The sequence below is a fragment of the Tiliqua scincoides genome, chromosome 5 (assembly GCF_035046505.1).
Source record: "Tiliqua scincoides isolate rTilSci1 chromosome 5, rTilSci1.hap2, whole genome shotgun sequence".
NCBI classification, from domain to species: domain Eukaryota; kingdom Metazoa; phylum Chordata; class Lepidosauria; order Squamata; family Scincidae; genus Tiliqua; species Tiliqua scincoides.
In genome coordinates, this window is record NC_089825.1 from 28678644 (window position 1) to 28701751 (window position 23108).

Consider the following 23108-nt stretch of genomic DNA (forward strand, 5'->3'; position numbering starts at 1 on the left):
GCCAGGTGGTTACGGCGGCAGATCCCTGCCACCACAGACCCTGGACAGTGCCAGGGCAATTAGGCTGGTGTGGGGGGAAGTGGTTTGTGGACAAGGAGGACAGTGGGAGTAACAGGGTGGAGAGAGGGAGGAACTGGATGCATATCAAGGGTGGGAGGGGATGAATCTGGTAGCCATGACTTTTTCTGTCAAGTCGTATCTCCCACTTTCCAACACAATATGTTTCCTAGCTCTCCCTGGACTTGTGCTAGCAAAATGGCTGGTGAAAGTATGTGGAGACCCAAAGATGATTGGGCAGCTTACCAGGAGATAATTGCCCTCCACACCATAGCATGCAGTACATGTTCCTTTGATGGAGCTGTATGCTGTAATGTGGTGGGGAATATGACTGGGCTGTTTGTCTCCTTATGTCAACCATCTACCCACACAACCCTCGCCCCCCCCATCTTCTGAGCGTGTGCTCTCACCTGATCTGTTCTCTCAAAAGCTTGTTGTCTAGGAGACTGTTGGTTTATGGGTGTTTTCTGTTGGTGTGGGGGGAATAGTGACATGGAGGAGTTTGTTCCTTTGGCTCTCGTTGCCTTAGAACCTGGCTTGGTTTTGCTGCAAAACTTCAAACCAAAGTGCCGGTTACATGAACTGCTGATGATTATGTAGCGGGAAAGCTATGTTGGAACACAGGTACCATCCAACGTGTTACTATACTTTTCAGCACTAGTATGTAAAAGGAAAAATGCATTTATTTATTTCCCACCTTTCCTTTGCTGAAGCAAATGCCCAAGGCGGCTTGCAAAGTTCTGTAATAAAATGTACAGTGCATATAAACAATGAGTAAAATCATTGATGAAAACTGTAAAACTATGGGGGGACCACTATTGGGGTCCAGAAAGGAGGCACAGAGGGCAGGCATCAACCCATCACCCAAGTGCCAGGCAAAAGCAAAATGTTTTGAACCCTCTCCAAAAAGCCATAAGGGACAGGTAATTCTTAATTTCCCCAATAGGTAATTTCATAATTGTGGCGCAACTACAGCAAAGGCTGGCCCACATGCTGCCACCCCTATGACAGGGCGGAGAAGGCGACACTTGTAGGAGAGCCAGTATTTTTCCCCACCTAAGAGATCTGAGCTTTTAATGAAACCAATCGGTCTGAAAACATTTTTTGACGCTTCTTTCTCGGTGTCTCCTGAACATATCGCCTTGACCTTGTTTAAAAGATGTTTCCACAACGAATTCATAATTAAAAAGCGTGATTTGGTATAGAAATAATTTCATTAAGAGATTAATGTATACAGTGACACTAAAGTTTGGGTATAAAATTAATTTCCATTAGAATGTAACAAAAAAAACAAACTGCAAGTATTCTGAAAATTAGCAAGGGTAATTTATTGAATTTAAGATTGGTTTTTACGTTTCTTATATAAATGAGATTTTCCAAAGGAAGACCATTTCAGATTCTTGTTTGTAGAACGATTTCACCAGGGATGAGAACTGGGCACTGTGGCTAAACTTGAGTCCTGAGTCTCCACCCCCACCCCACCCCACAACTTGACTCATGCACAAGTCTTAGTGGGCACCCTTTGCTGACTTGCCACCTGAAATTTCTGAGCCATTTGACTCGAGTCAGTCTTTTGGGTCAGGTATGCCAGGGTCAGGCACGCCAGGGCATGGACCAAAGGGACTGGGAGGTGTCTGAGCTCAGCAAGGCAGGACAAGGTGGGATGGGATGGACAGTGGAAGGGGACAGAAGTGGCAAGCAGGAGAAGGGTCACACAGCAGCAACTGGGAGGCTTACGTTAAGAGTACAATCCAGTCCTTTGCAGCTCCATTGCCTATCATTCAACGCGGCAGCTTCTTCCTCCCAGGTAACAATGGCTGGAGCCATGAGGAACCGTTTTCTGGCTTCTCTGCCTCTTTGTTCCCCCTCCAGCCAGTCCTAAGGCAAGAACCCTCTTGGGTTCCTCCTTCTGCTGTCCTCCATCCAGAGGGGGGAAAAACACCTGCATCCCATGATCATTGCTTCCTTCAGAGATAGACAAAAGAAGCTGCTTCCACCTCCCTCCTCCCCACCTCCAGCTCAAGGCAAAACATTAACTTTCCCTGCCTCCTGGCTGGAACTTTCCTGCTGTTGCTTGCCCAATCTGAATTATGATTCCACAAGGTGTTTCACATGTTGAAAAAAGTAAGCAAGCACACCCAGACACAGACAGAGTTGAGTCTGTATACATTGGAACTAATTTCTGAGACAGTGGCTCAAATTCAAATTAGTGCCTGAGTCAGTAAAATGCCTGACTTGAGTGTACACGAGTCAGCAAAAAATACATGTGACTCGAGTCACTTGAGTTCCCGTTCTGGGATTTCACATTTGCAGGAAATCAAGAAAACCTTCTCTTCTGCTTATATATCTGGTACAATTTTCCCTGTCCTCAAAGTGAGGTAGGTGAGACTGATAATGACTGGCCCAAGGTCACCCAGGAATCTTCATGGCCGAGCGGAGATTTGAACCTGGATCTTCCAGGTCTAAGTTCAACTCCTTGCCGAAGCTTGTCAAAAGAGGAGAATATGTGGGAATGGAGGAGAAATTGTAGGCCTGTATATTTTTCCACATATATCGTAAATTGAAGGAGCAAGCCAAACTCCTTGACTCTTCACAGGTAATTTTGAGAAGTCAAGAAACTCTGAGCCACACGCCAGGTGAGAGCCATGCCAAACACAGACAGGTCACCGCCTCCTCAGAAGGGATGTAGGAGACCTTTGGTGGCAAGGCTGTCTGCCACATGTTGCAAACTTGCGTTCAATTTGAACTTGTTCCATTATCTTTCCAGTCGGTTGCTGAGCAACCACAAAATGTAATCAAGTAGGAGGTTAGTTATCCCATGAATCTTATCGCTTCCTTTTAGTTGAAGACAAGAAGGCATATTCAATGGCTGTACAGGGATACAGTTATTCTGAGTGAGCGATGGGTATATCGGTATTATTTTATTGCCCACACACATTTCAGATGGTAAAAACACACAATTGCAGTGCGCAGCACAGCAGTAGTTGGGATTCCAAGATTCCCCAAAGTTCTAGCCTCTTCTTTGTACTCTCTGGTAAGTACAGTATCATTCTCTGCCACGTGTATTACTGCAGTCTTTCAGCAGGTAGTGAAATTAAACATTAAAAAATACACACACACACACTGAAACAGTTCTATTGTTTCATGACACTTAACCAATTCTGAGATCTTTGCCATCAAGTGCGAACAGATTAAAGTTCTCTTCGAACGTCTTTAAGATTGACAGGTGAGACAAGATGAAGTCTCCCACTCACTCTGCTGAAAATGAAAAACAACCGTGGGTAGGCAATGACAGGCATTTGGCCATGACAACTACAGCTTTGCTGTGTGATGGGTTGCTGGATTTGGAGATCTCTCGAGTTTCTGCTTTGCGTGTCAGTGGTCTTTTACTTCCCTGGTAACCTATTTGTGAGCCCAGCCATATACAGGTCTAAGCGTGACCTTTAGTCTGGGTTTTCAGCATTCATAAGATTTCTAGTTTGAGTGAAAAATAAAGAGCGTATAGTTATCTGGGGCCTCAAACTATACGGGATGGTATCAGACCCATCTGTTTAAACCTGGGTCTGTGCCACTCAGATGTAAAGTGGAATGAGGGCAAGGTTGTAGAGCAAAAGCGTTGCATGAATTGAGGTTGCTAAGCCTTTTTGCAACCTGCAAATTATCTCCTTACAGGATATGCCCCAGGTGGATTTCTCCTCTGCCAAGCCTGCTTGGCAATGTGCTCTAAAAATGTGATAGCCTCTCATGCTTTATCCATGATTGGGGTAAAAAGAGGCTTAAACAAATTGGTTCACCACTCTCACGTAAAATGGATACCTAATAATCAGTACAGGTGAACCCTTGTTATACGCGAGGGTTCCATTCGTGGAACCCCCACGGATACAGAAAACTGCGGGTAATGAAACCCACGGTTTAAGGTAGCTTTTACCCTCTGAAGGCAAGGAAAGGTGTGCTCCCCTTGCCTCTGGAGGGTGTTCTGAGCACCGGGGAGGTTGCATGCAGCCCCCCCAACACTTGGAAGCCCTTCTAAGGCGTCTAGGAGACCTTTGAAAGTCACTTCTGGTGTTTTGGAAAACCCAATGTGACGTTTTAAGACCTTTGAAGGGCCAGGGAGGGCCTGGGATTCTCAGGTGCTCTCTCATCCAGGTATTGTCAAGACCACATCTGCCAAGGTAGATACAAGCAAGATAGCTTAGGTATCCACAAGCAAAGGTATTAGCTTAGGTATCCACAAGCAAATCCACAAGCAAAGTATCCACATTATATACACTCAGATTTTGCCCTGGGAAAATGCATTTTATCCAATTTTCATTTTCTCTGCCTCTTCGTTTCTTAACAGGGACATACTATTATGTAGTCATGCCCCTCATCTTCTAGTAGTGAGAGGTTCTAGGGGTGCAGCACAACCAGATTCTGGCTTCCTTCAGAACAGTCTTCAAAATGGAGAGCGCTGTGCGCCTGTAATGGTGTCTCTGGTGCGAACAGAACTTACTTTTCAGCCTGGGGCCTCTCTGCGGCACCACAAATCACCCCTGATCTTAGCGCTAACCAGCCAATTTCAGGGTCTGTTGCCCCAGCAGGCTTTGCGCCCAGATTTCTGGGCATGTGCAGTTGGCTGACACAAAGGTCGGCAGCAATCTGCAGTACCAAAGAGAGGCCCCCCAGGCAGAACGGTAAGCTCCATTCACCCAGAGGAAGGATCATAGTGGGCGCTGGATCCGGCCTGCGGACTGGAGTTTGGCACATGCTGCTTTAGAAGAAAGATATTGGAGATTTTACAGTATCTTTGTAATAAATCTTTTTAATTATGTACTTATATTCAGTTTGTTCATTGTCTGGAGGTGCTTCATCTCCAAACGTGGACTGTCTTAACTTCCATTTTCAGTCTCTGCTGTGTTTTAAAATACACGTGACAAGCACACGGTGTGGTGGTGGTGGTGAAGCAATCGTGTGCAGGGATGCTATGTTGTGGCCAACTATGCAGTTATATAATTTGGCAGAGGAAAGGGAAATGGATGAAGCAAAGATGGAATGGAAGGTGCACACGAATTTGTTTTAGTACCTAAAAAACCAAAAAAGGGGAATTCAAACTGCGACCTGACTTTGCTAACTCTCTCACCATTTACTCTGAAACGGGGAACAATATGAGGTCCTAGGGAAAGCAGTTCGAAAAGGAAGGGAAGAGGACAAAGGGACAGAGCAAAGAAGGGAAAACATGGGGGGGAAGGAATGTAGGGAGATTAGATGGGTTCCCAGAGGAACCCAAGAGAGGGAAGAAGTGTGTGCAGGGAAGGATAAATTTCAGAAACTGGGGAGAGTATGGGGAAGTGGGGAAAGGAAGCAGTTCACCTACTTGTGATGAGGGAGCTAGTCTGCCCCACCAAACAAGCACTCTTAAGTAATGCCCCATGTATCCAAGGGCAGATATAACTGGAATCTCCAATGGGAAAGTCCTAGTTTGGACTTTCCCCATCTCTCATGTGGCTTGAGGGTTTGGTTAAGGAAGTGTATTTGGGGAAGGAGGCCAAAGAGGCCCAGAGACTCAGGCTAAAGTGTACAAACACAACAAATGGCTTTACACACACCCACAATCACACAACACTCACAGAGAAGAAAAGTAACACACTAAGCATGAAGTCAAAATGACTCGCATGAGACAATGACAAGGACAATAGTGGGGAGTTGGTGGGCATCGCAGACTACAGTTACATATCCTGTTTTTACAAAGCTTGAGAAGTTTGTGTTGCAGGAACCAGCAGATAACATGGCACCACTAAATCGAATCATTTTTAACAGCCCAGCATTTGCCAAAAAGCATCTGCCTTCGGAACTTAGAGCCAAATGCAAACAGAAACATACAGTATTTCCATCGGACTATTATGCTGCAAGGAAGATCTCCGTCTGATACTCTTCTTGCAGCGATTTGGCATTGCAAAGGCAGCCACAAAAAGTTCAGAAATATATTTAAACAAATCTTTTTTTTCACCCACTTTGTCTTCATTGCATCTTCTTAAAAGCCTATCTCTCCCCTCCCTGGGCCCTTCATTTTAAAGAGATGAAATAATTGAACATAGAACAAAATTCTGTATAACAATTACATGTGCCATTAAAGTGTTTCTATATTGGTCTCAAAAGGTTTCTGGGAATATATGAAAAGAAATTTGTTTTAAAAGAAATCAAGATTATTGCATTTTGCTGCATGTAACACCTTTCAGAGTAGATTTGCAATACTTTCAAAGCGATATCCTAGCAATGTAGCACTATCCGACCAAGGCTGTATCCTCAAATGGGGTCTGATGATCGCAAGCCGTCATTTCAGATAGAACTGATATAGCAAGTCAGTTTATAACGGTGCAGTGGCAAGCGAGCTCTGACAGGTTCATTGCTGGGGATAGAGTTGGTAGCAGCTTAGGTCAGCATGACATGAATTACTGAAGAATGCTATGAAAAAGACACCTCTTTGTGCTATATATATACACACCAGATGAATCCTCCTGCAGCAACGGAGATTAACTGTTCATAAATGGAGCGCTGTGAAATTAACTAAGGATCAGTAATTTGTAAATGGCCTCTCTAGGCGAATGTTTCTGTGTTATATCCATCACTATGATTGCTGGTATTGACTCCCAAAATTCTTACCGGTTTGCAGGGAACAAGATCTGAAAGGCAGACAGAGCTATAATCAACACACAGCATTTCTATTCATGATGAAAGAACACTTTAAGTCTTAGAAGGACTTTCTGGTACCTATTTGGAGATATCACAAAGCCTAGGCGAAGCCTCCCTATTGTGTGGGACAAAGGTCTGATGCAGCCAACACCTCCTGGTGCAATCATTTTCTCCCCTTCCCCTGCATTGCCGCCTCTGCACATGACCCCCCATCCACATATAAACCCACTTACCTCCTCCGCTTCTCCTGCCACCACCCTTCTTCCTACTCCCTGACGATTGAAAAGAGAATGGCCCCCCAATTTCTCCCTCCCTTTCTGACCCTCTCTACCTTCCCAAATGGGAGCCAGGAAGAGAGCATTGGTGGCAGTGCAGCAGCCATGGGTTTTGAGTGGTATATAGCCTTCTAAATAAGTCACTTAAATTTCCAGTACCTCTGCAGAAGCCTGAATTCTATGATCAAGATTCAACAGAAAACATACTTTGGGCTAAATTAGCCACCAGCAACAGTATGATGAGGGTGTCTGCAGTGTCCATCAATAAGTGCTGAAGCTGAACAGAAAGCTCAGCTGGATAGCAAATGACCATCCAGGAAGCAACAAACTTCAGATCACAGTGAGTATTGCAGAAGGGCACAAGTTATGTGTTAACCAGCGCTCCGGAGGCCAGGTGTCAGGATTTAAATCCACAGCAGATCCCAAACCTAGGACCTGTGTTATGTCAACCAAATGAGGGAGGGCTCCTAACACAAGTCTGCAGCAGGTTTTCTGCCAATCTAAGAGTTTAACCAATCTGCCAATTGGCAGAGTTTCTGCCAATCTAAGAGTTTCAGCCATACTAGATGCTGTTCCAGAACCACCATTTAGAGCGCGATACCATAGTCTTTCGAGACTGAAGGTTGCCAACAGCACAAGTTGTCACATCTGATGAGTGGTCCTGGTGGGATCGTTGTTTTCGCTAAATAGCAAATATGGGCAGAGTCTGATCTGGATTAGGACTACAGTGGGGGATAAAGTCGTCGATCTACTTCCACAGTCCTGAGCTCACTTGCTCTTCTGCATATGCTATTTGTAGTAGAAAAGCAACCATTAATGCTGCCATTAAAGTTGCATCTAGTAAGCAGACTGGAGACTGGACTGTATTCAAAGGAGTAGCAAACCATGTCTTTACCATTCCTGAATACTGTTGTATTCACACAGTGAGTGTGGCCAGCTTCCAGAAACTAACCAAGGAGTCCAGAAATGTCTCTTGCACAATACTAGTGTTATAGAATCAGATTCTAACCTTGAAATGTCCCAAATCATACTGTCTTTCCCCAGAAAGACATAAAATACATATATAAAATACAAAACACCAGATCAATCTCACTCCTGCTTTCAGTTGATCCAGGCTACAACACCTTCCCCTTTTTGAAATTTCCTTACAGGTCTGTAACTGCTTTTTCTTTTCATATTTTTGCTGCAGATTTACCTGCTACTGAAGCAAACAGGAATGCTTGGGGGTTGTTGTCTTAGCCACTTTCCTTCTCCATGGCTCGAATTAAGGGATGCAGAAGTGGTGTTTTAATAGAATTTTTTTTCCCATTCAGCTCATCCCGACTGAGCTAAATGACCCCTGAAAGTTTTCATCAATGACAGTTTTTTTCCCCTCAGCACTATGTCTAATCGAGAGCATTAGTTAGAAAATCAGTCTCATGTCTGTTCATTTCAGTCATTTTACCACCGTGCTGAAAGGAGTTGCCTGTGTCAAATGTCCCTCCCTCCCTCCTTTAAAGCAAATGTTCTCTTTTCCCCAACCCCCATGGAGCTATACACAGAGTTAAAACACACAGACGCAAAATTAAATTGTTTCCACAATATTAGGCCACACTTCTTAGATGCTATTTTTCCTCCTCCTGTCTTATGCTTCAGTAATTATTTGAGTCTATTATTTTCTACTTTTATTGAGTTTTTTTAAAATGATATTTTATTGTCTGTTTTCTTTGTTCCCCTTCTTTTTGTCACAAGGGCTGTAGCATCAAAAAGCATCCACATTCTAAAATAGTTCCATCTACACATTGCAGAATTGTTGGTTTTTAAAAGCAAGCCCTCAAAAACCTTCATCAACAATAAATATCAAGGGGAATGTTTGAAATTAAAACAAAATGAAAATCAGGTCAGATAATGTATTTGTGGATGAGAATTAAAAGAAATGTACATGTTTAAAGTAAAGGAACTGATTAAGAGCCCAATCCTGGCTCGGTGCTCCAGCTCACCACCAGCGCATACTTTTGCAAATGTGTCTTAAGGCCCAACCTCCAACCACCGCCGCTTGGTGGTTGCATGGACCACCAAGCAGCAGAGAGGTAAGTGGGGGCATGGAGGGGAGGTGGGGGGGAGGTGTTCTGGGGAGGCAGGCAGAGGGTGGGGAGGAGGCGTTATGGGGAGGTAAGGGAGAGGGCGGGGTATACTTGCTTCTGAGTAGTTTATGCTTGCCCTGCAAGAATTCTCCATCCTTTAAATTGCTCAAAAAGAAAAAGAAAAAATATGACCACACAGGTTCTGATTTCCTGATTTACTCACACAATTACATACTGCACCCTGGGATGAATCCTAACACTGACAGCCCAGTCCTAAGCAGTGCTGGTGCAGTGGGGCCATATGGCCTCCACTGTATCCAGCACTAGTTGGGAGCCAGATGGAGGGTAAGAGGATAAGCCATTAGTTATTTGATTTTTTTTCTGTAAACCGCTTTGTGAACTTTTAGTTGAAAAGCGGTATATAAATACTGTTAACAACAACAACAACAATAATAATAATAATAATACTCCGAGTAACACCCCAAACTGCCCTAAGGGGCTACTCTGATATCTGCCAACTAAATAGCTGGAAGTCTTAGCAGCTCAGTATAGGGCTTTCAGGCTTGGGAGAGAGGATAGGATATGGCAAAGGCCTGCTCTGCTGATTTCGCCCCCCTCCCGGGCATGATCTGCCCCCTACTCCACCCTCCCCCATACAGAAATGCTCCTTCCCCTCCTCCCTGCTGCCCTTGCCAAGCCCCTGCACCGCTCTGCACCATAAGAAACTCCACCAGTGGTCAGGGTCTCAGGTCCAGCACTAGGCCTATGGGCCAATGCAGGCCTTGCTTTGGTGCCGCCGGTTCATGAGCCGGTTCACACTCTGACGACAGCACAGTTAGGATTGCACTTTTCCCAATCTAAGGTACAAAGGGGAAGTTTGGAGGTGTACTTAAGGGAACAGTAGCTGTACCCACAGTGGGCTGGAGATTGCCAAAGGGAGTATGATGTGGCACTTCCTCTTTGGGATTGAAACCAGGGGTGGTCCACCTCCCATCGCCCTCCTTGAGATGCCATGGTTCTGTACTATAGCTTTTGGACTTGCAGCATCTTTGAGGATTATGCAGAGACCGACTTACATTAGATCACTCATTAGAAGTGTTAGTATGTGTACTGACCCTTTCATGTGAGTAAATATCATAGGACCAAAATCACAGCTCGATGTTCAGAAATGAAAGCACTTTTGAAAAAGGTCACTTTAGACGACTGCAATTCTAGCCCTTTGTCCATTAATTTTAATGGAGGAAGCAAACCATTGTTTTGATTGCAGACTATAAATTAAGTCGTTTGACTGAAGCGGTATTTTTCCATTTTCTCAGTTTATAGGAAACCAATATTTACAGATGCGTACTTTCAATTTAGCCTTCAACACACGCCCCCTCTCATAAAACAAGATGGTCATCTGTGCTCGGCCCAGTAGCTTTATCAACATTTGAGAGCCATTGTGTATCGGGCCAGAGGTTATACTCACTGGGAGCCCAGTAATGAAATTACGTAAACCAATTATCTTCACAGCTTTCCACATGCAAAATGAGTATCTCTCCTTTGTCTGCCGCCATTTGCTTGTCATTTTGTTTTCGAACTGTCTGGGATTTTAAGATGACGCTGACCATTTACTTCCTCTCCTCCATCTTCTCCTCCTCCTCATTTGCTCCCTGAGACTGACAAGCAGGTGGAAGAGGAGTAGCAGCCCAATCGTATCCCCGGTTGCCCCATCAGGTGCAGCGGCACCGAAACATCTACCGCTGCATCTAGTGGCACCACTGAGGCTGCCGAAGGTCTCCTTGGGGGAAAGGTACTTTCATCCCCTTCCCCCAGGAAAAGCCCCCGGCCCCACAATGAGGCTTCTCAAGTCTGCACTGGCTATTTTGCTGGTACAGAACTGAGAGCCTCTGTGTTAAGCTTTGCAGCCTGACACAGAGGAATGGATACAATGGAGCAGAGCTCCACTGGTCCCACTCCCCTCCCAGGCCAGTTCCTTCCCTGTCCCATTCTGCCCACTCCCCACCTTGACCCCACCCTGAAAATACCACTGGCCAGTGCTGCGGGAGGGCCAACCAGCCCTTCACACGGTGCTAAGGCTCAGCACTGACTCGCACTAACCTAGTGCCAGTGTCCCCTCCTCTCTGGGTGCCATGGACGTGCCTTATGGCATGTTTGCTACATTCAGCACTGACATTGGAGCTTAGTGCCGGCTCTCAGCCCACTTAGGATTGGGCCATCCCAGGAGCACCTTTGACACTCCAGGCCACACACATGTCCTCTTCCACTTGTTTCCCAGGCTTTGAGGGCCCTTTAAAAAAAAAAAAGAGTGGGAAGAGTTGGAGGAGGCAGGAGGGAGAAGCTGTATGTGCTAAATACATAGCAGGAGGTCTGGTGTGCCAGGAGGTGCACCTGGAGGTCTGGCTTAGTTGGTAGAGCTGCCGCCTTGTATGCCTGAAGATCTGAGGCTGCCAGTTTGAAACAACCGGAAGTACCTGAGAACTGACACTCTGATATACTGATGAGCTGACCCTCGGTGGCAGAGAGGAGTGCCCTCAAGTGGAGCGTGGGAGGCGAAGGGCCAGAGAGAGGCCAGACCGGGAAGGAATCCAGCTAGAACGAGGAGTTCTATGAAAGACTAGAACTATTCAATTGTAAAAATCCCTACTGGGGTTTAGAACAGCCTGCCTATGTAAAACGCCTTGGATTAAAGTCTGAGGAGAAATCTGATGACCAAAGAAAGGCAGTATATAAATACCTGTATAAAATATAAATAAATATAAATTGCAAAGTTGGCTTGGCAAGGCGATGCATTTCTTCAAACATGGTGGGGGCTTGAGCTAACGCTATATCAGACTTTTCCCCCACTCCTGCCACCATCTCCTGTGTAACAGCAACCCAACAAATTAACAACATTGTTATACTTACCTGAACAGACTTTAGCTGCTCTACCTGCCCTTGTCTTGCTGAGAGCAGGCACCCACAATTTGACATCCCCAGTCACATCAATGAGGGGAGAGGAGGAATCTCTGTGTATGCAAAGGGATTTCCTTCCTTCAAAATGAAAAAGAACACCTATTAACATAGCGGAGGTGCGCCAATTTGTATGTATTTCTAGGGCTCCAGATTTGGAGTATTCCCCACAATAAAGTTCCATTGATTACTAGGAGCCGAGCCCTACACCCTGTCAACCTGGAATGTGCAGTATCACTGATGGGATGATGAATGCTGCATGCTATGGACCACCAGCAGACCAGACAGCCCAGGAGAGGTAAATACATTTTTACTTACCTCTCTGTAGATCGCCTGGTCTCCAATAGGTCCCCTCAGACCTAAGCCAGCTCTTTAGCTGGCATAAGCCTGGGGTGGGTCTAGAGAAAAGGTATAAGATCCCACGTGCAATAATGCTGCTAAAATCCGCCCCTGGCCCAGCCTGATCCCCACCCCAATCTGCCCACAATCCTTCCATAAACCGCCCCCACTAGCTGGCGGAGATTCTCCAGGTCTCTGTCCATGTGTGGCGGCAGTAAAGAAGGCCAATTCTATGCTTGGGATCATTAGGAAAGGTATTGAGAACAAGACGGCTAATATTATAATGCCGTTGTACAAATCGATGGTAAGGCCACACCTGGAGTATTGTGTCCAGTTCTGGTCTCCACATCTCAAAAAAGACATAGTGGAAAAGGTGCAAAAGAGAAGATGATTACTGGGCTGGGGCACCTTCCTTATGAGGAAAAGCTATGGCGTTTGGGCCTCTTCAGCCTATAAAAGAGACGCCTGAGGGGGGACATGATTGAGACATACAAAATTATGCATGGGAAGGATAAGTGGATAGAGAGATGCTCTTTACACTCTCACATAATACCAGAACCAGGGGACATCCACTAAAATTGAATGTTGAGAGGGTTATGACAGACAAAAGAAAATATTTCTTTACTCAGCGTGTGGTTGGTCTGTGGAACTCCTTGCCACAGGAAGTGGTGACTGCATCTGGCCAGGACGCCTTTAAAAGAGGATTGGACAAGTTTCTGGAGGAAAAATCCATTACGGGTTACAAGCCATGATGTGTTTGCGCAACCTCCTGATTTTAGAAATGGGCTATGTCAGAATGCCAGATGCAAGGGAGGGCACCAGGATGCAGATCTCTTATTATCTGGTGTGCTCCTTGGGGCATTTGGTGCACCGCTGTGAGATACAGGAAGCTGGACTAGATGGGCCTATGGCCTGATCCAGCGGGGCTGTTCTTATGTTCTTATTTGCGTTGGTGTGCCAAGCTTGCAGAACAGCAGAGTGGCCTTCCCACCATCAGCCCAGGGCTTACGATAGCAATGGCAAGATCCACCACCTTAAGGCCGAGATAGGATTGGGCCAAAAGGGACCTATGTCCAGGTAATGCGTTTAGGATAGGTGCTCAGTTACACTTATCTGTCTGAACAGCTCTCCCCCCTCCCCCCATCTTGGGAGGTTTAGAACTTCTGCGCTAGACAAGCATTTATAAAAATCTCCATTATTCTCTATATAGAAAAGAGACACTGATGAAACAATTCTTGGAGAAACTCACTGTTCTTTTTCCCCCAGAACATTAGTTATATTTTTAAAAGATGTCTTTGCTAATTCTAGAGTTTAATTTCTGAGTGTAGTCAGTAGATATAGAGAGCGTTCACAGTCTGTGCCAGAATCAATGAATTCTGCATTTAGGTGACACGTAGCTGAAAATGTCACCCTGTATTCATTCCAACCCTCTCATCAGAAACATAGGATTACACTGAGTGAAATCTTTTCAAATCCTCTCCATTAAAGGCTGTAATTATTTTATTACTCAAAGTATTCTCACGAAGATAAGCAATGATTATTTGGAGTACTTCCATGGACAGAAAAATCAGTTAATGCTCCAAGACAGCTCATTTTGCCACTTTGTGAAGAGGTAACATGGAATTATTTGTCTCTTCTGAACAATCCTATTCTCTGCTGCTCCCCAGTAATAGCAAGTTTCAGTTGCTTCTCTGTTGAAAGACAAAAGCATATTAAAAGCCTTGTTGGGGTTATTGTTTTACTGGTTAATCACCAGTTTTGCTAAGTTTAGGCGTGAGTCATAATTTGTTGCGTAGAGAATCTGAAACCACATTCACAGATTCAGAGAGATGTTCATGTGCCAGAAAGCTTTGAATTTAACAAGTTCCACAGTAGAAAACTATCTGGATGTGTGTCTGTGTGATATCTCCCACCCTGGGGGCCTCATCCCAAGGGTTGGGGGCTGTCATGGCACCAGGTGTCATAGCACCGGGGTTTGTTTTTGTTGTTAACCTTAAGTCATTTCTGCCCAACATTGCATGCACACAACAGGGATCAAATGCATACACCTGAGGGCTGGGCAGAAGTGGGTTAAAGAACCAGACCAGAAGCACATGCTGAGATCTTTTATCACATTTTGGGAACCACTGCCTCGTCCACTTCCTCCCTCTTATTCTGTACCTCTTCCTCCACCCTTTTAGGGCTCCATTTGACATTCCTCTTGCACCTTTCATGCTGGCCTCAAATCTTCCACCTGTTCTCCACTCATGTCTCTCCTTTCCTCCTTCCGCTCACTTCATGCTCCCTTTCCCACCTTAAATCCCCCTTCTGTCTCCCCAAAATGGCCTCACCCCCAACATCTCTTGCCAAGATTTTGTGGCTCAGTTTTGCAAGTTCTCACTGCTCCTTTCCCCTCCAGTGGCTCTGAGGGACTTGTCCTGCTGTGGCAGCCAGTCTGGTATACACAGAAAATGCTCCTTCACAAATGAACACAAATCCTACATAAATCATAGTTACATTCAGAAACAAGCAAGAGAACATTTCAGTGTCTCAAGGATACTCTGCTGCTGACCTGACAGTTGCCATTTTCCAACAAAGGATTTACAAAGGGAAACTTCAGCCTCAACATGGAGAAAGGAAAGGAATTTGCTGGCTTCTCGCAGAACACTGACAAGGTACTTAAATGTTCAGTTACACCATCATTTTTTTGACAATTGACAAGGCACACCACACTATCAGTGAGGGACTCACATCTTCCAATGGCCCTACTAATGCAGGACCCTCCCTCAAACTCCTGTGGCACACCTGCGGACCATTCATGGCACATTGATGTGCTGCGACAGACTGGTTGGAAATAGCTGTTCTAAAGGTTGGCCATTGCCATTCTGTAGGATCTCAGCTTACCTGGGAAATGCTGAACTCAAATGTTCCATCCTTCCATCTGTAGATATAAAAAAAACAGATTGGAATCACAATGGAATTCAGCCTATTCTGGAGAGAAGCTAAGCTGGCAAACCTCAAACAGGGTCTCTCTTCCCACATGTTGTCGTCTTCTGTACCTTTCCCCAGTATTGTCCATATTATGTGCAGCAACGATGGCAGCAAATGAAGCTTTCTAATAAGACAATGCCCAGTATTTTATTACCTGCATTCTTATGTGGGCACCTGCAACTTCTATTTATCCAGATTCACTGTGTTGACCACCCACCAGTTCAGACTTGGTGATAGAGTGCAGCTGATGGGAGAAAGGAATTGCATCACTGATTGAAAATAAAGCTATTTGGCAAGGCAGGTAGGGAAAGGGGGAAATGACACCAGTACAAATACCATCCCTGCTGCCAGAGAACAGATTGCTCTTTTCCTTGGGACTCTTCGGCTCATCACTAAGAGACAAGCCATGTGATTAAACTGCCAGCAGCAAGCTGAGAACAGAAGGTCACCTGGGTCTCTTGCTGCTACTTAGAGGAAACAGAAGTGGGATTAATAGATGTGAATCTCCATGAGAGACCCAGTGAAAGAACAAGCATTGGGAAGAAACAGTTGTTTTGGCAGAGTAGTTTTCAATATCAGCAAATAATGGCTTAGCATATTATATGTTCCAGCCTGATCATTGTTATATGCAGCTGCCAGGAAGACTATATCAGTAAAGTTTAATGATATATCACTAATTTATTTTTTCATATTTTTGTATCTCCCAGGAGTTCATAGTTCCTTCCCTCATTTCATCCTTGCAACAACCCTGTGAGGTAGGTGAGGCGGAAAGATAGCGACTAGTCCAAGGTCACCCAGGAAGCTTCATGGCTGAGCGGGGATTTGAACCTGGATCTTTCAGGTACAAGTTCAACTCCTGAACCATTACACCATCTTGGCTCCCTAATTCAGATACTACATATTTAATAGGAGTCTCATCTGCAAGTCAAGGTTGGTGGAGCCTTGGGGAATTTAAAAAACACCTCTGGATCCTCCTGCAATGAATTCTTCACCCTTTGTCCTGCAATGAGGCATTCACAATTCAAGTCCCTGTTTGCTGTTTAAGCCAGTTTAATATTTAAATATTTCTGCCATATAAAGTGGCTTCTGGCAGCATTCCTAAACGTTGCTTGAAAATGGAGTTGGAAAGAAGGAAGGCATGGCTGAGCCTGGAAAGTATGTGAATATTGGAAATTTATTATTATTATTATTATTATTATTATTATTATTATTATTATTATTATTATTATTAAAGAAGTTCCAGCAGTGTACTGCAGGCTGCAGAGTTATGGAACACATGAGAACAGCACCACACAGCAGATCCCTTCTGGTAACCCCGCTATTTATTGTTAAGAACTCACTGGAAACGCCCCAGGCCATGCCTGAACTTAGTGTACTTCCAGATGAAGTGTTTAGCCTGGGAGTGTTACACATTGGTCCCTCACTTGTTATGGAGGGGGAGGAATTACACATGGTTATGATCCACTTGCCACCTGCCTGTACTTTCCCCATGCTCAGATCATCACATTTATTACCAAGGAATGTCTGACATTACTGAGCGCAGTGCAATAGCCATGCAATCACTACAGATATGGACATTGTTTTGTGCTTTTTGAGATGGATGGTTTTGATGTGGGCAATGACATCCAAGGGGGCAGGGTTATGCCCCCATTGCTGCACCTCTTCATTTCAGTATCTGAGTGTTCCTTTGCCATTTGGTTGCTGGTTGCACCACTGCCAGAGCCAGGTGGCTGGGTGCCCTGGGGTAAAGCCCTGCACTAGGTGCCCCCATAGTACCTGACGCTTGCCCCCTGATGGCATACAGGGCACTATGACTGGAATTTTGGGAGGAGGCATGAAGATAGCAGGAGGGACAGTGACAGCAGGGGGAAGGACAGAAAAATAACCTGTGTACATTCCATGTTTGGGCATGGAAGAAAGGATGAGGACGGGGTGGGGGAATCTTAGTAACTAGTATATTGTGACACTGAGCCTTTTGGAAACTTCCAAACAGAGAGCTTTGCGAGTTTTTGGAATACCATATGAATGTTCCCTGACTCCAGCAAGCCACATGGAGGTGATGCTGCTCTGTGTCAGTAAACCCAATGGACTTCTGCTGCTTTTATTATTAATTAATCCTGCTCATTTCAAAAGTTGCAGCTGTAGCAGCCAGGTGTGCTCCAATGCCACATTGATTTGAATGCCATGTCTGTTTTTGTTATAGGACTCTGACCATTTCCCATTACTCCGGTCCGTTACACTGTCCAAAACCATTTGTGTCTGGAATGGCTTGTGCTGAGAATTGAATCAACTCAACTTCATTGTCCCCATTTTTATGTTTTTACAGCATTTCACAGTTTCTAGGTAGGCAGATCCTGGGGCCTTGAAAAACAAAGAGAAAAAAGAAACTATCAACAGGACGTAAATGGGCACTTTGGTCCTTTTTTAACAGAATTCACTAGAAGGCATAAAGGAATGTACAAGGCCAGATTGTAACCTTAATTGCTGAATTTTTCCTGTTGCACTGGCTTTAGCACTGAATGTTACTCTCAAATCTTCTGCTCCAAATCCTCCACCATAACATCCTGAATGTAATCATGTTGGCACTTTGAAAGAGAATGCTGTAGTCCCAGAAACCACAGAAGTCAATGCCACAAAATAGAGTAATTTTTCAAGTAGATTCAATACTGCTCATTGTCATAGCATTAATATTATTGACAGTAATATTAACCCATTTCTGCCTGACCCACAGGGGTACACATTTGGTCCCTGTTGCTTATATGCAGAAATGGCTGGGCAACTTGATGGGCAGAAATGGCTTAAATAACTTAAGCCTTGGGTACTGACTCTCATTACTAAGAATAAACATGTCTAAGAATATATTTACTATGCATGGATGATTTGAAATATGGAAAGTCACGATCAGAGATTGATGCTTTGTTAAATAAATTTTGAATATTCAGTCAAGACATTAACATGGAATTTGGGCTTGATAAATGTGTCACACTAGCACTGAACAGGGGAAAGAAGAAATCAGGATGTCAAGAAATGATATCCGAGACCTTAACTTCAAAGATGACTACACATATCTTGGAATTAGATATCATCAAGCATGACCAAATTAAAAGAAATATAATACCTGAATATTACTGACAAGTCAAAAGGATTTTACATACAAAGTTAAGTGGTGGTAACACAGAGTAGTTAATACTTGAGCTGTCCCAGTTCTGTGCTATGCTGCTGGTATTGGTTTGACTCAAGCAGAACTGGAAGGAATTGACTGAAAGGCCCAGAAGATAATGATATTGCATCACTCCCTACATCCTTGGTGTTTGTTTCTGGTAAGATAGTATTACCGCCTAAATTTTACTGAACACAATGGGCGTACTTCTGATTAAAATAAATAATACCATTTTCAAACAACTCTACCTAGAAGCGATATTGATAAGCTTTACCTACTAGGAAAATCAAGTGGAAGACTCTGATTTTACCCCAATAACTGGGCTGTCCCAGCACCACCCTTTTAGCAGTGCCAATTCTGCTGACGCATCATTTCTCAGCTCAGAAGCTGACAGTCGCTGATAGTGCTGCTAGGAGAGCCTAATTATCGTGGACAAAGAGTTTCTGGGGCCCATATCCAGCACACAGGCCTTATGTTTGACACTCCTGGATTAAAGCTTCATGGACCAAGGGTACCTTCTGGAGGCACAATGCTGGACTGTGCACCATCAGCTAACCCTGGCCCACCCGTGGTTAACTGACCACTGGTTTAAATCAAGTTCTTGCCTCTAGGGCAGCATGGCAGTCCAAGCAATTAACGGCAACACAGACTCCCTTGCCTTGCTTTGGTTGACTGTTGGTTTTTGACCTCAGGGCAGCCCTGATTCCATTTTCCACAACTAGCCTTCCATTTTACTTCACTGGTTCCTGATCTCAGCCCACCCTTAACTGCTCTTTCTGCCTCTGGTTTACCATGTCTCACCTGCTAAGAATTCCCTGGCGAAAGCATGACAAGCTCTCATTCATTTCTATTCCAAAATCTGATGGGCATGAATAGGGGTGGATCTCTGTGACACACAAAATTCTTCTGCTCACAAGGCCTGTTTCACACATCAGTGGTGATCCTGACTTATGTGCTGCCCAGGGCCAGGACCACAGTATACTGCCCCCCCACCAAAGGAGACTTCCACCCCCCCACTTACCAGTTGCATCAATAGCCTCGCATGGCATTCTCTAGTCCTCCAAATGGAAGTGATGTTTAAGGCCCTCCAGAGGCCTCAGAAAGCTTTTGAAGGCCTAGAAGATGCCATGTGAGGCCTCCCCATCCCTCAGAAGGTCTCCAGAGGGTGGGTGACGGTGTGGTGGTGGGGTGTGTGTGGGCAGCAGTGCTGCCCCCACAGGACTCACAGGTGTGGTGCCCTGGGACATTTGGCCACCCCCTACTCTCGCCTCCAGGAATGCCAGCGCCACTAATTTTAATAAAGGGAATACTTTTGCGCACAAATGCTTTCGGAAACCTAGAGTTATTCCTTTGGTTGACACGATCTTGCTATCGCTATCTACCAGTCTAAGTACAAGATTGCTGCTGCAAATCTAAAATGCCATTCTGAACTCCTGGGAATAGGAGCAGAATACAAATACAACAAATAAATATGAATGGAGCCCCTACACAGGTGCATCCCATATGCGGCAGAGCATCCATGCACTTTGATTATGCACGTACAAAGTAAGGCTATGGCCTGATCGAAGTGAAGCTCTCAGTTCCCATTTATTTCATGTGGGCAGTTTTTAAGCATAAACATCATTCACTTTCATTTAAAAACAAGGGGACTTCAAAGAGCTTAACTTTGGCCCGAACTCTAAATTGGGGAGAAAACCACTTTGCTTTAAAACCATTGAAAATTGATATTCTCAAGGGTTCGAGTTCTGCGCCTAACGACCAGTTCTACTCTGGACAAATATTTGCACATCTTGGCTTTGAGGGTATATAAAGAAATGTTTTATGAGGAAAAATATTTTAAAGGGATGTTGGAAATGCTACCTTTAAAGGGATGCTACCTTTCCGGCAGCAATTTGGTCATTGTATGGATGCAGGAGGTGCAGGGTGACCAGATACAATGAAGGCAGAGTGTCTATACTTTTAACCATTGCATCAAAGAGGGAATTTTGGCAGGTGCAGCTTTTTGAACTTTAAAAAATTCCATGATTAAAAAGTTTAAAGTTCCAAACTTTAAAAACTCTTCCATGCTGAGCTGCAACTGCCAAAATTCCCTCTTCTATACAGTGGTTAAAGGTATAGGCGCTCTGTCCTCCATTCTATCTGGTCACCCAGGGGGCGGGAATGAGAGCCAGGATGGCATAGTAGTTTTAGAGTTGAACTTAGTCATGGAAGATCCAGGTTCAAATCTTCACCCAGTCTTGAAGCTTCTTGGGTGGCCTTGGGCCTATCTCTTAGCTTCACCTACCACACAAGGTTCTTGTGAGCACAAAAGGAGGGGAGCAACTATGTACTGAGCTCCTTGGAGGAAGGGCAATGTAAAAATGTGGAAAAGGAATGGATGAACTAATAAATGGCAATACTGGGAATCAAGAAGCATCATGCCATGGAAACAATCTTTTTACAAACAAAGTAATCCCCCACAAAGATACTTTTATTCTGAGATACTGGACCAGGAAAAAAGCCTTTTTTCTGTTGTAATTAATACAATTCAGGACTGACATCTCTCTCTTGCCCAAATATGGCTTGCATTAATCATCAAGAAGTGGCAATCACCCTTGCTCTTATGAATCAACATACACATACATCAAAATGCAACACCATTTAGCATAAAAAGAGCAGCATTACTTGTTGTTTCGGATGGGGTAGTTCTTTCTTAAGCACCTCACTGCTGCCATCTCAAGGTTGCTTTCTTTGGGGATGAGATTATTCAGTCGGTTATCCTCACCTGCTCTCCACTGGGTGACTGAGAGCACGCTTAGACAAGCTACTTTCATCTGTGAAATTGGAGGCATATTGATAATAATGGCTCTATGGAGGTCCATAGTGCAGCTATTTGCATAAGAATAGCCCATGCAAAGAGCACCTTTGAGGTGGCTGCTGTTATCCAGACCTTCCAATTAAGGAGAGACCCATCCAAATCACCTGCATTTGTTGTAACAACTGAACCATTAAATGACTTCTTCAGAAAAACATTTCAACATTTTGTTCTTCTCGTTCCTAATAGCAATTGTGCACCCTTTCCATGTTCTCACACATTCACATGGAATTTCAGACCTGAGTGTGTCATAATTAACTCTAAACCTGTACAATTGCAGCTGTATACCATACAGACCCAAATGTACCGTATGTTGGAAGAGTGACAGCATGGGAGCTGAGCTACCAGTGTATATATGGTCAGCAAGTGTCTTAATGTTGGTCTCCACCAGTAGGGGGAGTTTGTTGCTTTTTTTGGTTATTGGTGCTTAGGGCTGCCGAACAAGCATTCTGGCAGTGCTAGGTGCTTTCCAGCTGCCACAAAAGGTGTCACGCCAAAGTGCACAGCCTGGCCTCCAGCACAAGTGGCGAGTGGCTGGCTCTGTGCACCAGCAGACTCTGGACACCCGCCAGCCCTAGTAAATAGGCATAGGGAGTGGGAGGGGGCAGGGGTGTATGGAATGGGGCAAGGGTAGGCGGAATGGGGCAGGGGCAGGAAGGAGGGCAAATTGGGCCCAGGAAAGGGGCAGGTTTGGTGGCAGCGGCATCTGCTGAATCCATACACCAGCCTCAATCCCCTGACCCAGGTCCATGCAGATTTGCCCCAGCTATAGAGCTGGCACAGGTCTGAGTAGATTCAGTGGTCCTGCACAGGCTTATCCCGAGGCAAGGGAACACTCTTTTCTTATCCAAGTCAGCTCCCAAAGCCAAAACTCCTCTGCATGATGCAGCAGACACCAAGTTGGCACTGCTGCATTGCCATGCAGGAAGTTAAGATTAAGCTGTGGATCCCCAGTACACCATCTATTACAACAGGCCAACCCCCAGCAGGCCACATGCCACTTTTGCCTACATCATCATCATCATCATCATCATCATCATCATCATCATCATCATTATTATATTAATTTATACCCTGCCTTTTTGCCCAACGGGCACACAAGGCGGCTTACAACACTTTAAAAAATATAACATTAAAAACAATCATTAACAACAATTTACAATAATTAAAAAATCTAAAAACAAACAAACCCCATGGATTTTCATATAAAAGCAAGAACGCCAGCCAGCCTGTCAACAATTAAAAGCTTTTTGAAATAAAAAGGTCTTCAGTCCATGCCGAAACGTTAGCAACGAGGGAGCAGTTCTCAGTTCTAAGGGGAGGGTATTCCACAGTTTGGGGGCCACCACCGAGAAGGCCCTCTTCCTGGCCGCCGCCCCTCTCACATCTCTTACATAATCTTGAATGTAGCACTCCACCTTATTTTGGTCCTCTCTGGACCTGTTTGGGTGGTTTAACTGGCCCACGTGATCTGCTGAGCCTCTGCTCTGCTATCTTTGCCCTGCCCTGGCCCTTTGCCCCTCCCTTTCTGGACTTTGAGCCAGGAGGAGCACTGTGCATTCATGGTTGTGGAGCCCTGTGTCAACCAGTGTGGTGTGACAGGTGACTTTGTGAGTGCCACTTTGAAAGTATTTGTGTGCCTCAGATTGGCCACCCCAGGATTATGGGTGGATGAAGGGTCAATTTAAATGAGATACGCTCATGAAGACTATTTGAAGACCAATTAACTTGCAAGGCAATAGTTGGTACAACTACACATTTAACAACAA

At 44.8% G+C, this 23108-nt stretch overlaps 1 long non-coding RNA gene across 1 annotated transcript; it reads left to right on the forward strand.

The window, feature by feature from the left end:
• Positions 1 to 14850: 14850 nt before the first annotated feature.
• Positions 14851 to 18233, forward strand: LOC136654229 (uncharacterized). The gene is made up of 3 exons (XR_010794589.1): positions 14851 to 15009; positions 16033 to 16166; positions 17529 to 18233. It is a non-coding gene; the product is annotated as an uncharacterized lncRNA (long non-coding RNA).
• The last annotated feature ends 4875 nt before the right edge of the window (positions 18234 to 23108 follow it).